Raw genomic sequence first — 15,330 nt, forward strand, 5'->3', positions numbered from 1 at the left:
GATTTGGTTTTTTATTCTTGTGTCCTAGAAATAAGCAGGGTGGCAGTTTTGGGTTGTTGCTGTTAAATGTCTAGAGGGTGAGAGCAGATGGGCTCTTTAGTGGGATTAGTGGGATTACAATTAACATTGATCATTCCATATGCAAAACAAGAGAAATAAAATGAGTTGTGCTATGCGGCGGCCCAACAATGATAGTTGGGCGTGGGCGTGGGCGTGGGCGAGCCGTGCCGCCTAGCACAAATATATTTTTTTATTTTTTATTTTTTTTATATTTTTTAATATATCTAAATATTTAAAAAAATAAAAAATATATCAATACACTAAAAATCATTTTCTTAATTATTAAGTAAAAAAAAAATTAAAATTAATTTGATGAGCTGTCAAATAGAGCGGTACACTTGGGCCGAACAACATAGTAGATTCATTCGTTCCATTTGCTACCCTATCTTGACATGGATATGAGTTTGCCAGAATCCATTTCGAGTAGCGTTTGCTAGAAGCCAACCTAAGTTTGTAAGAAAAACCTTCAACTTAGGCTGTGTTTGGATATAGAGCTGATCAGCTGAACTGAGTTGAGTTCTTTATGAATAATAGTGAATTAAAATGGTTGAATGAGTTTTATGAGATTCACTTGAGATTAGTTTAAATATGTTTGGATATTAAGATGAGTTTTGATATATATATATATATATATATATATATAAAGTTGTAAAAATAAATTAATTTCATTATTAAATTCTATTGTTCGCCTAGCATTCCTTCTCCCTGCCGACGTAAAAGACAAATTTCTTTTTATACAAACTGATTACCCGCAAACATGGCGCCAATATGCAAAAGCAAAAAAATACTATATAAAGTAATAAAAGGTATGCGGGTGGTTTACTAGTATGTTGCCAGCCATGTGAGCCCCGTGATAAAGATGGAAAATCAAGAGAGAGAGCTATTAAAGTTTGTCAATTATGGGCCCCACGTTGAATTCAATTTGAACTGGACTTAAAACAGTATAAACCATGTGTTTGGATATTGATGTAAGTTTAAATATGAATTGCATTGAATGCAATCAAGGAACCAAATGCAACCTTAGAGTTTGGATGCTTCCATTCATCATCAAATTGGGATAAAAATTCAATTGATTGTATATGTGGTGTGATCCTTATTTCTACTTTAGCTTAAGCATGTGCATTTATTTTTAGAGAAGCCTTATTCCTGCTATATGTGATTGGTTAGTAGTTACTAGGATTGTGGTAACCATACTTCTAATTTATTGTTAATGAATAGGTCGTATTGTCGTAATGCATTTGCAATTACTGTTAGTAATCAGATGCGATCAGATTTCCCCTTTTAGATCCTTTAAAACATCTTGGTCAGTTAGCACACACATACATACATACCGATGCAGGGTCATGCTATGGTCTTTTAGAACTTCAGGTCATCATCATTGGAGATACAAGCATGTAGCATGTATGGTCATCAAGCGACAAGCAGGCCAGGTCATGATCATTGGTTGTTGTTGCATTTACCAGACTTTATGTCATTCTTAATTGGTGAAAGCCATCTCTTTTATATTTTTCATTGGCACCCCTTCAAAAATGAATCTACTGAACTCATGCCCATTTGAAAAAAATTTAAAAATATTATTATTAAAAAATAATATCATATTATTTTAACTAATCCAACCCCAGATTTTAACTTTAATAGTTTTGATTTTATGCATATAGAATGCTTTTAATTAAATTTTAACGATGGCTTCGATAAAATCAATGTCAATGTTCTGACCCATGTATGTAGTCCAACTTTGATAAGATAGAAGCTGTTCTTTGTTCGTTGAGATGCGTGTGAAAACATTGCTGTGCTGGAATTCTGTGATATCTGGCTGTTCACAGGCTGGAAGCTGGTCAAGTGACGCCATGGATCATCAGTAGTTGTTCTGTCAAATAATTAATGAATTAGATGCATGCCTTTGCCATGACCGTCCGATGCCTTTGCCATTTCGATTTCACTTTCAAGCGGTTGCCAAGTGTGTATCTTATTATTAATGAGTGCCAATAGCTTGAGCTACAATTTTTTCGTCTAATATTTTCATTTTTAATTTTACCCTTACTTTTATTCCAAAATTTCGATCGGTTTGCTTATATTTTTGTTTTGCCGACAAATGTTTTGGTCTTTTTATTTTCACCTCCGTGTTCTAATGTCTTCGTCACATCTATGAACTTATCGCTTCTTCTTTGTTCTTGTTGCCTATTCGACATTCACACCCATTTCTCACAAACCTCTCTCTCTCTCTCTCTCTCTCTCTCTCTCTCTCTCTCTCTCTCTCTCTCTCTCTCTCTCTCTCTCACACTTATTCCTCTTCACCGCCACACCCTCGCCTCTAGCAAAGCAAAACAGAGACACCACCGCCTCCGTCAGTGAAGCACAGTCTCTCGCGTCGGATCTCTGACCCGTGGTTTGATCATCCATCCTCCTTTCCAACTTCAACCCCGCATGCCTCCGGTCTCAGCCCGACGAAGACGAAGATGGAGACAAAGGCAGAGAAATACCATCCTCCATCTGAATGAGAAATAGAGGTCGGTGAAGAAGAATTCCGATGGATCTTCCCAAAGCTATGTTTTTTTTCAAAATCTTTTTTTAAAACAACGAATGTTTGAATGATTACTTTACTGAACCATCAAAATCGGAAGATTTTGTTCAATGTTTTTGGGTTTTTTTTTTTGGTGTGATGGACATCCGTATGATTTTCATTCCTTCTGTTGGGGTTATTTTCTGTGAGAAAATGATCTATCGGATCATATGCATATAAGCATATGTGGCTTTTATTCTGTTGATCTCTCTCTGCACTTTTTTAATTTATGTATTATTTTCTTTATGGATTTGATGATATGTTCTGTGATTTTTGTTTGCAGGGGAATGAGAATATTACTCCGATTGGCTCAAAGATCACAGTAATTTCAACTTCGTGCCTTGTTTTTTATGTATTTGTTTATCATAACCAATGTTTCATTTGTTTGCTTAGGAAAGCCTAATGGGTTTTTTATTTTAGACATGAGTGCAAGAGTTGGTGATGGCTTTCAAAGAAAAATACAAATGTTTTAGCAAATGGGAGATCACATATATGTTAATTATTTTCGGATGTTACCATATTAGATTAAAATATTCTTTTTCTTATAGTATTAGATGAGAGAATTAAAAAAATAAAAAATAAAATTGCATGTGCTCCCGCATATATATATAATTTTAAATATAAATCCATCATTCAATATACTACATATCATCTATTTTTTTATTTTTTTATTTTTTATTAATTTTTTAGTATATGAATAATAAATAAAAAAAATTAAATTAATTTTAAAAAATAAATCTAAAAAAATTTAAAAAAGCATTTAAAAATAAAAATATAAAATATGTGTTATACGAGACTCATTGTATGATCACCGATATAAAAGAATGTTGAAATCAAATCTTGAAGGGATGAAGAGTGGATGCAGACGTTGAGACAGAGGAGAGATACAAAAATAGTTGGGGGACCTACATCTTGAAACATGATAAAGTACTTTGAAATTAAGCCAACGATGATTCAGACAAATATCAATCATCGGAGAGATTAAAAAATAGTTGAGGGACCTACATCTTGAAACGTGATAAAGTACTTTGAAATTAAGTCAATTCAGACAAATATCAATCATCAAAATAGATAATGATATACGTCATTATCGTGTCTGCTCATTCCGAGAATCTTAAAACAAGACACGTTTTGACATTTTTTATCCATTCCTGTCTTGTTTTGCATTTCTTAACTTCCCACGTGGTCTTGCAATTTAGTCAAGTTAGTTGTTGGCATATTAATAGCCACTCACATCAAGATGATGGCTGAAGGCTCAGCCGGTTTTACAGTGGGAGAGGCTATTTATTGAACAAGATGATTTATATTATCGTATAATTACTTTAAAAAAAAGTGATGATTATTATTAAAAAATTATTTATTTTTTATGTGAATTTATTATTATATTTAATAAAAATTGTAAAAAATATTTCAAAGTAAAATATGTAGTTTTTTTTAATTGAATAAAAAAATAAGAGATGAATGAGTATTTAATATTAAATTTATGCTTTTGCATAAAATACTATATTTATCATATCCTTATAACTTAATGGAATCTATCTTCTTCGTACCTATATAAGCTAAAAATATCAACAATTAAGATTAAATAATAAATTACATATTTATTGAAACTATTTATATTTATATGATATTTTTATTGAAACTTGACAATCAGTTTGTATTTTATACATGAGGGACCTACATCTTGAAACGTGATAAAGTACTTTAAAATTAAGCCAATTCAGACAAATATCAATCATCAAAATAGATAATGATATACGTCATTATCGTGTCTGCTCATTCCGAGAATCTTAAAACAAGGCACATTTTGACATTTTTTATCCATTCCTGTCTTGTTTTGCATTTCTTAACTTCCCACGTGGTCTTGCAATTTAGTCAAGTTAGTTGTTGGCATATTAATAGCCACTCACATCAAGATGATGGCTGAAGGCTCAGCCGGTTTTACAGTGGGAGAGGTTATTTATTGAACAAGATGATTTATATTATCGTATAATTATTTTAAAAAAAAGTGATGATTATTATTAAAAAATTATTTATTTTTTATGTGAATTTATTATTATATTTAATAAAAATTGTAAAAAATACTTCAAAGTAAAATATGTAGTTTTTTTTAATTGAATAAAAAAATAAGAGATGAATGAGTATTTAATATTAAATTTATGCTTTTGCATAAAATACTATATTTATCATATCCTTATAACTTAATGGAATCTATCTTCTTCGTACCTATATAAGCTAAAAATATCAACAATTAAGATTAAATAATAAATTACATATTTATTGAAACTATTTATATTTATATGATATTTTTATTGAAACTTGACAATCAGTTTGTATATTATACATGAGGGACCTACATCTTGAAACGTGATAAAGTACTTTGAAATTAAGCCAATTCAGACAAACATCAATCATCAAAATAGATAATGATATACGTCATTATCGTGTCTGCTCATTCCGAGAATCTTAAAACAATGCACGTTTTGACATTTTTTATCCATTCCTGTCTTGTTTTGCATTTCTTAACTTCCCACGTGGTCTTGCAATTTAGTCAAGTTAGTTGTTGGCATATTAATAGCCACTCACATCAAGATGATGGCTGAAGGCTCAGCCGGTTTTACAGTGGAAGAGGCTATTTATTGAACAAGATGATTTATATTATCGTATAATTACTTTAAAAAAAAGTGATGATTATTATTAAAAAATTATTTATTTTTTATGTGAATTTATTATTATATTTAATAAAAATTGTAAAAAATATTTCAAAGTAAAATATGTAGTTTTTTTTAATTGAATAAAAAAAATAAGAGATGAATGAGTATTTAATATTAAATTTATGCTTTTGCATAAAATACTATATTTATCATATCCTTATAACTTAATGGAATCTATCTTCTTCGTACTATATAAGCTAAAAATATCAACAATTAAGATTAAATAATAAATTACATATTTATTGAAACTATTTATATTTATATGATATTTTTATTGAAACTTGACAATCAGTTTGTATTTTATACATGATATAAAATGTTAAACTTAAGAAAAATATCAGTTTGTATTAATATAGTAAGTGGGTAGGGTCGGTTGCAAGGGTTGTGGGATCCTTTTCCTTATCTTACATTTCTTTCATGTTTCAAAGCAAAAACTATAAAAGCAATTTGCCCTAAGTTTGACAATAATGCTTCTCCAATGAAAGCAACCACTCACCTACTCTCTCTCTCTAGATTGCTTGTGAGGTATGAATTCAATTTCGTTAAGTTTGCCTACGCCATACGGAATCAGAAATTCTAATTGGACAGCTGGGGAAGATTAGATGCATACAGTATTGCACATTAATATATGTTATAATTGGATTATCATTCCCCAACTCGCATCAGATATATTTAATTATAATAATATAATATAATTTTGTATCGAAGACATACTTAGTCAAGCATCCAAACAAGTCGTAATTCACCAAAAAGTAAAACCGAAAACCACTTTAAGGACGCCTGGTTTTCATTTGGTGGGAGAGAATCCATTTCTCAGCACAGACACATTGCATGTGGGTTTCTCTTGTGTGTATTGTCACGTACACAAACCTCCCACATTCCTCTCACGAAATAAAACTGTTCTCCATTGACCCACCCCGACTCCTATCATTTCGCTCCTCACCTTCTCTTTCCTCTCACTTATTTTCTCTACTTTGTTTTGCCTTATCTCATAGAATTTGCATGTGGGTTTCTGTTTTTGTTGATAAAGCTCTGTACGAAGAGATTTTGGTCGTTGTCTTCTTTGGTTTTCTCTTTTTTGCTCTGTTTGGAGGGTTTTCTGATAGAAAACGGTGCGGATTCGACCTCCCATGATTTTTTCAGTTGTACCCATGTCTAACATCTTCGGTTTCAGTGGTAAACTCTCAATTGCTTTAGAAAAACATAAATGATATACTTGAAGTGTTCTTCTAAATAACATACTCAGTAAAAAATTCATCAAAATTAAGCTGTTAACCTCTCTCTCTCTCTCTCTCTCTCTCTCAACAAAAACGGTGACCCTCTATTTTAGACCAGATAACTCTGATCCGTAAGATTCTTACAGGTCTTCTGTAGCTGTCAGGCGCCGCAGCTATGATACTGCATCGCTCTTCTGTATCTGTCAGGCGCCGCAGCTATGATGCTACATCTCTTGTCTCTTGTAGAGAGATGCTTCATGAAAGATGTTATGAAGCAATAGAGTGATATTCTGTCATGATTTTCTCTATAAAAAAATTATTCAGGTCATCTTCTTTCGCATCTCATCTTCTTCACTTTTCTAAATTTAGTCTGCATTCTTACTCTGTAATCTCTTTCTGCTTTCTCACTTTGCAATGGCTCGACAATCTTCTCATTACCAATATATGAGGTATTCTGCACCTCGTTCACCAATTGTTTCTGCTTCTTCCGTAGGTACTATAATGCAATCCAATGATGATCTGACTAATAAGTCAGATAATGAAATTATCTACGACCTTGTGAGTCTCGGTACCCGATACTCATCAACCCTTGTCGCATATTCTCAGCGACTACAATTTAGGACTGGTGGGGTTGACAAACTTCACGAGAATATTTTTATCCTTCAGCGGCTTCTTATGGAGTCCAACATGAAGACAGAAGCACTAAAGCGAGAGAACAGAGATTTAAAATCTTTGCTTAACTCTTCTTTTCGAGTGGCTACTCCTTTAGATAGGAAAAGCATGCAGATTTTTGAAAAGCAAGAGCGTTTAAAAATTGAGGCAAAGAGCCTCAAATTTTTGTAATTTTGCTTTGTGATAATAAAATAATACTTTACAAATATTCATATTTGTGTTTCTATCTTCTGTTAGATCTTTTATGTGTTCCATTTTATTTCTCCTTTAATAATGCACAATTTCTTACAAAACCGTAATATGAATATGAAATACTAATTGTATTTAAGAGATGATATTTTAGATCTAATAATTTCATTCATCTCCTCCATGAATGTTCTCTAAATCCCAATTCAAGCTTGTCATTTTACAAATTTTTTAGTTACAATTCACTTGTAAAATCTTTGCTTGTTATTTAGAAAAATTCCAGTGGATCAAGATATCAACAATCATGACAGTGTTGCTGGTCTCCTTCTAAACAGGTTGATTCACATGAATAACCTCAGTTGCTTCAGTATACTGAATGAGATGTACTTATTTATTTTGTTCTTTATTTTAGGACATTTTGAACTTTTGCCATTTATTGTAGTAATAACATAATTGAAGATGAACTGATGACTACTGCATAATATGCATGGAATTCTACCTGCAGTGTACTAAAATGAAGTAATTTGCTATGTTATATGTAATCAACACATTTCCTAATCAATTTGTGCTATTATCTGCTTCTACAAATTATTGATATGTTTTAATGCTCACAGAATAGCAAAAACTTCATTTTAGCAGATGTCTCACATGCAACAATAAAAGGAAGCTCAAGGGTGCCAAATTACATGGATGAAAAAGAATCGAGCTAAATGATTTTTTCCACCGAAGTGATGTCAGGGATTACGTATATTAAAAATTTTTTTATCAATAGTGATAGTGCACTGGATAACTGATATTAGACGTGTGGATTCGAATTGTCATTGGAAAGTAGATGACAAGTCCTTATTCAATGTTGGTCCCGGCTTGTCCTCCGTAATCAAAGCAAACATATCTTCCTTCTTGTGGGTTCCTTACTTTTTTTTATTATTTTATATTATTATATATTTTTTTAAATTGTTAGGGCTAATTTGGACTATTTTAAAGGGAGAAGGGACTCCATTACAAGTTTTTGATAGTTTAGGAGATGATTGCAATAGATACTGTTTTGAGATGATTGTGCATATTTTCCTCAAATTGATCTCAACCTTAAAAAGACTCAACAAATATATTAAAAATCAAGAATTTTATTTATTATACTAGGTGATTAGTTTTGCACTTGTTTAAGTACATTAGCTTGTGTCGGGTTTTGTATTTCTAAAGTTTTTTCAAAAGCAAATGCCTGCTTTATAATATTGGTCTTGGATTATATAAATGTGAAATGTAAAATTTAATTCATTTTTGATAAAGTTCTTTTGTGAAAAAAAAAAAGAAAAAGAAAAAGAACCTTAACAATCACGCGGTAAGTGACAAGAAGGATAAAAGTGTAAAATTGAGAAAAAAGGAAAATAAGGAGGAGGAAGAAAGAGGACTTGGGGACTTCGACGCTTCTTCCCGCATGACTCTTGGACGACCGAGAAACCTCTGGATGAAAATCACAATTTGTACAATGAGTAAATCTATCATTATCTTATTATTTTATACTAAAGTTATTATTAGAAAATGTTTGTATATCTTCTCTATTTGCCTTTTCAAAGTGGTCATTAGTCACAATTTTTTTTTTTAATTTTTTTATTTAATAATTAAGAAAATAATTTTAAATATATTGGTAGATTTTTTTATTTTTTAAAAATGTTTAAATATATTAAAAAATTATATAAAAAAAAGAAAGAAAAACACTAAGGGCGGCATGCTCAGCAATAAACACTGAGCGGCATAATTTCTTCTCAGACATAAAAGGTACAGATCACTGTTTAAGTTAAAGCAATGTGCAAGTACTTCATAGTCGTTAAACATGTGTCATGGAATGTGAAGTTGAGCAGGAAATTACAAGCAGAATTTGACTGCACTACTGAAAAATAAAAAATAAAAAACTTTTGATAAAGTCTCAAATCTCATGCTAATTGCGGAGGCCGAGAGAAAAAGTCTTCTCGAAAGAAAGAGATTGGATTGAGGATATGACATGTTGTTAATTAAACAATGGATTAAGCTTAATCTCTTTCTTTCAAATTATAGTCTCTAAACCTACTAAAGTAGGATTTAAAAAAAAATAATAATAGAGCTATGTATGAATGAAGAGACGTTAGGTAACATGTCAATAGCAAGCTTTTAAAGGATCCCTTTTGTCATCATGGTGGGTAACACACGCCAAAAACAATTGAAGAAAAATAAACCTTTGGGTAATATATCGCAACTTTTTCAATTCAAAATCTTTTTAGACGCAGAACCTATAATTGAACTTTCAAATGTCTAATATGAGCAACACTACTTGATTCTTTTCTGAGATGGTAAGTGGTAGTCTTTTAGGATATGGACAATTTCAAATTTCCAACACTTGGAAATTTTTCACATTTTATATAATTTTATTTGCTTTCAAAAATCATATCGCATTTTAAAAAAATAACAAACACAAGAAAAAATGCATGCGCGCTAATAATAGACCATGCATGAGCCATCTTTCACTAAATTTTGTCTTCTGGAAATTCCAAGCAGAATTTGACTGCACTACTGAAAAATAAAAAATAAAAAACTTTTGATAAAGTCTCAAATCTCATGCTAATCGCGGCTATAAATTGGTCGCAAAAAGCTATTTTTCTTGTAGTGATGGGTGAAGTGGGTTTTTGCTTAATCCTGGTTGTGCATGAACTGGTGAGTTTCTAAGCTACTAGCATGACAATATATACTCGCAAATCCTTGTCATCCATAAATACACTTGCAATTTGCATTTAGGGCCTGCGCTAGCTAGCTAGCTAACTAACTTAATTAATGGGATGATCAATAACGGCCATCATGATCAGGTTACATATATAATTACAATTATTATATCTGCATATATGTATTATTAACAACAATTTATTTTTAAGTTATGCCATCAAATTCATGATCATGTCATGTCGATCGATGCAAGTGTTTGCGATATGTATATCGATCCCCATTCAAAGAAACCCATAGATCGATGCTGTAATTAGGCTGATTTTGACATTCAAAGGGGGCGCTTTTAAAAAAAAAAGGGTAAGAGGAGGTTGACAGTTAACTCATAACAGTCTTATTATCTGTTCCTTACGCGCTTTTTTCTTTCTTATTAATGTATTGATTAAGAAATTTAGCAATCTTATCAAGAAGAAAATCGAACGATCGACATAAAGATAAAAGGAAGACTTCAAGAGAGAGAGATGAGTGTTGTCATTTTCTTCTACTCACATGGTTAGACTGCTGACTGTGATGACCCGCTTTTGAGTGTATTTTCGCTGAAATAATTGTTCTTATTTTAATTAATATATTAGTTATTTATTTTAATTTATTTGCGTTTTAAAATTGGTTTTTAATTTAATTTAATTTATTTGAGGTTGTGTTTTATTTCTTTTAGTTGTTTTGTGGTTTTAATCTTTTTGGCGGTTTGTTTCGTTTTCCCGGAGTGAGGACTGGACCTCATCTCTTTTCACATCTTTTTTCTTTTTTCTCTTTTTCCCTTTTTCTTTTTTCCTTCTTTTCTTTTTTTTCCTTTTTCTTTTTCTTCTTTTTCTTTCTCTCTCCCCGATCTGGACCCCCCCTGTGCTCTCTCTCTCTCTCCTCCCTCTCCCTCACGCCGGCGTCACCTTCTCTAGCCCCTACCGCCGCCGTCTGGCCACCGTTCGGCCTCCCACCGGTCCCATTCTCTTCCTCTCCCTCTGGTGCACCACCCCTCCAAAACCCACCCCCAACCGGCCGGCCGTTTGGCCGGAAAAGCTCCAAGAAGGGCGCACGGATTTTGCTCTGATCCACCGCCGTCGTTCCACCTCCGGCCACCATTTCTTCACCACTTCATCACCGACTCCTTGCCGTCCTAACCCACCCATTTCCGGCCTCTAACGACCACCGGAACAGCTCCTACGAGCTTAGTTTCCGTTTTGGGTAATCCGGCCATTCCGCCGCCACCCACGGCCGTTCGTCGCTTCCAATAGCTTCACAACCATCCCTAGACCACCTCCTATCAATTTCGTATCCTAGTTTGTCCCCGTTCAAAAGTGAGTTTTTCAAACCCACGGCCACAGTGAATTTTCACTGTGACGTTGCTTTTCCGGCGCCGTTTGCAATGCCACTTGTTTTCTAAAATTGCCTTATAGCGCTGTAAGTATTTTCCAAACCCTATTTTCAGATTTTAATATATATTGCTCATTCAATTATTTACTGTTGTTGGTTGTTGATTCCGGACTGAGTCCGAGGAGTTTCGGGGGTCGGATGGATGGAGGACGGAGTTGCCTGTTTATTTGATTTATGATTGTTGGTTTATTTTATTATGCATTGTTGTGACATTACATGGTGCATGCACTTGTGTTGTGGAGTTATGTGAAAAGCCTGTGTATTGGCGTGAGTGGTTTTACGGGTGCGTGTGTATCACGAGCCCAAGCCGGGATGGGTTATTATCTCGGTGGAGCTCTTCTGGTCACTCGGGAGCGGAATAAACTGAGTGATGTCCCCTGAGTTGTCGAGAGAGATGACGGGAGCGGGGCTAGGGGATGCTTGGCTACGAACGCGCCGGGCGCGGAACCGGGCATCGCCCTACTCACCGACTCCGTGGCCCTTCGCTGGCGAGGGCTAGAGGATGCTTGGCTACGCACGCGCGGGGCGCGGAACTGGGCATCGCTCGTTAGGTGTCACATGCATGGTGGTACTCTACGGTGTGACACTGGAGCCAGGGTGTGCGGATGACCCCTAGGGGAGGTCATGGTGCATACGGTTAAAAAATTGGATAATGGTTTATGAGGCCAAATGGGACTTTTGGTGTGGGCCAGATGGACTTCTGGCGAGATATTGGGCCGGATGGACTTCTGGCGAGATATTGGGCCAAATGGACTTTTGGCGGCCAAATGTGACTTTTGGCGTGTTTTTCAGAAAGGATATGTTTTGGGCCAAACGGATTTTTGGCGTGTGTGGAAAACTTGGGTTTTATGGGCTTTGTGCATTGGGCATGGTTCATGCATCTTGTTTGAGTTTTATGTGTTTTTATCTGGTAGTGTTTGGGTTTTACTTACCTGCGGTACCATTCGTGGTTCCGTAGCTTTTGGTGCAGAGTTAGAGGACGAAGAGGAGGAGGCTGAGCCCGAGGATGCGGCTCCGCCGGGTTGCTGATGCTATCTTTTTATTTATTAAAACTGTATTTGTGTTTTGTAATATTTCATCTATGTATGTTTTAAACAGCTTGTATTACGTTAAGAAAAATTCTGGTACTTAGTTATGACTTTCGTTATCCGCTGCGTTTTCTTTTGCACATTTGTTGCCTTTGCACACACTTGGCACCCGTCGATGGGATGGTGACCCGGGTTGTCACCATCCGGACGTCTCAATTTCCCCGTGTTCGGGCGTGGGGATTTGGGGGCGTCACACTGACTACTCAATAACCAAACAAAAACAAGAGACTTTAAGCTCGGTAAAAAGACGTGCTTCTTCCATCTTCAAGCAACTTGAGCATGTCATTTCATCTTTTTAAATAAAAGTATTCTTGGTCTTATTTATTGACGTGACTCATTTGTAAATTAATCACTTAAATATATATAGTCATTTAAAATGATGTATGCACATTAATAAAAAAACATTAAAAAAAAATATAAAAGACTACTTGATTCTTTTCTGAGATGGTAAGTGGTAGTATGGACAATTTCAAATTTTCAACACTTGGAAATTTTTCACATTTTATATGATTTTATTTACTTTCAAGAATCATATCGCACTTTAAAAAAAATACCAAACACAAGAAAAAATGCATGCGCGCTAATAATAGACCATGCATGAGCCATCTTTCACTAAATTTTGTCTTCTGTAATGAAAACAATGGTGTCAAATAATTGGGTAGACATCATACAAATATGACTAAAGGTATACAGTAATAGATTATAAATCATCATGAATCAGCAAAAAGATTTGGTTGCAGCAGTAGTTTTGCAGCGTGATAGGACGTCTGGATGATTGAGGACAATAAGCACCTTAAAATGGTCTTTATGGCTCATTTGTGTTCACTTCGTCTCGTATTGCTGATTCGGTTTTTGTTTCAGAAGGTACGTATTTCCTTAGTTTTATTTCTTTCTTCATGGTAAGGAAAATCTGCCTACACATAATCTGCCTGTGTATATATATATATATATATATATAATACACTTAAAACTTACAATGCCTTTTGTGTCTAAACAGGAATTGTCCTCATCAAGAGATCTAAATATATAAAAGACTCTCTATTGTTCATTTCAAGACCTGTAAGTGCTTTTATATATATATATATATATATCTCTTTTTGCTGGTCTCTACTTATAATTTTTTTGTGGATCCTTACTTTGAATGGCAAATTAATTTTGAAAAATATTTTATTCAAGAATTTTGATATGTGATATCGATCTATGCTTTTTATAAGTTCCATTTTCATGGTATTTTTTCATTCTATGTGTTATTTTCTTATCTTCATTTCCTTGTTGATTTGAAGTATAAATAATTTGGTTGTATGTATTTTTCAACATATGAATCAACGAAATTGTTTATAGCATTTAAAATGCATCATGGAGATATGGATTTCGCATTAAGCAATTATTATTTATTCATTTAGTTTTGGTTGTGTTGAACAGTATCCAACTTTTAGAAGAATCATTTGCTTCGTTAACATAATGAGAAGTGGTAAGATTGTGTTAATAAGTTATGTAGCATTTTTTTTGAAATAGTAATATTAATTTTGTAAAAGTTAAGTTTGGAGACTATTTTTTTAAGATCAAAGAAAACAACGAGCGGAGAATATCCCGTATAAAGATTTACCAGAAGAGAAAAAGGAAGAACTTCGTAGAAAACAGAGAGAAAGATATGCTAAACAAAAAGCATCTAGCAGCAATTCCCTCCAATTGAAAGATTCATAATATGAAAAATCTTATTAAAATTTTAATAAATAAGTGTTAACAAATTAAATTATATTAACGTTATTAATAGATTAATTTTTGATATGTTAATATAGTCTTATTTAATAAATAATAATATATTATCAGAGTGGTTGTGTGATGTTTTATAATATATTCATTTACAGCAAAGTTGTTGCATGTGTCGTTGTCTTTGTGCTCCTCGATTTGCTGGGTCGTGATCTCCTCATTTTCCACTGATTTTTCATTTGTCCTCTATCTCCAGGTATGTTTTGTTATTATCCATATAAATAAATGTTCCTCTATTTATTTTGTATTATTTTATGAATTCATTTGTCTATGTTATTTTACAAATCAATAAGATTGTTATTTAATATTTGGTTTGATATGAATGTTAATCATATGCTATTATTTATATATAATATTTCTTTATGCTTTAGAGATACATAATTGCAAGCTTGTTTTTTTTTTTTCTTTCCTTGGATATTCGTTTCTCTGTTTTGTATGTCTGCGTGTTTGACAAGTTGTTATTTATGTCTTCTTAGTCTGTCAAATTCCTACAAAATTTGTGATTCGTTCTAAGAATGCTAACTGGTAAGCCGATCTTATTACATAGAACATTAAAATTTCATAAATTGTATTTTCACTAATTTGTATCTAAAATTCTTTAAAAATAAATTTTGAAGAATCTGGAAATGGTGTTGGAAAAAAAAAATTGGTACGCTGCTCAATCAGAGGAGAAGAAAGAAGAACTACGTCAAAAAAAGCGGCAGAGGTATGCTGAACTGAAACAATGCAGAAGTAAGAAAAAACAAACAGAAACAAGATTTCAACGTAATGTATCTTATAATTCAAACGATAATGAAATTATTTGTACAAGAGAAATCGGATCTTCGTCAAATATTAACACTTCTGATAACATTATACATAGGACCACATCTACTCTATCTAGAATAGAAACTTGCAACTCTGGCAGTGTTCAGAAAACTTTATCAGTTGGTACTTCTTTCAGACGA

General features: G+C 33.2%; 1 long non-coding RNA gene across 1 annotated transcript; it reads left to right on the top strand.

The window, feature by feature from the left end:
* Positions 1 to 2,198: 2,198 nt before the first annotated feature.
* On the top strand, positions 2,199 to 3,122 carry LOC122297640. The gene is made up of 2 exons (XR_006238845.1): positions 2,199 to 2,567; positions 2,904 to 3,122. It is a non-coding gene; the product is annotated as an uncharacterized LOC122297640 (long non-coding RNA).
* Positions 3,123 to 15,330: the final 12,208 nt, after the last annotated feature.

This window comes from Carya illinoinensis, chromosome 15 (assembly GCF_018687715.1).
Source record: "Carya illinoinensis cultivar Pawnee chromosome 15, C.illinoinensisPawnee_v1, whole genome shotgun sequence".
NCBI classification, from domain to species: Eukaryota; Viridiplantae; Streptophyta; class Magnoliopsida; order Fagales; family Juglandaceae; genus Carya; species Carya illinoinensis.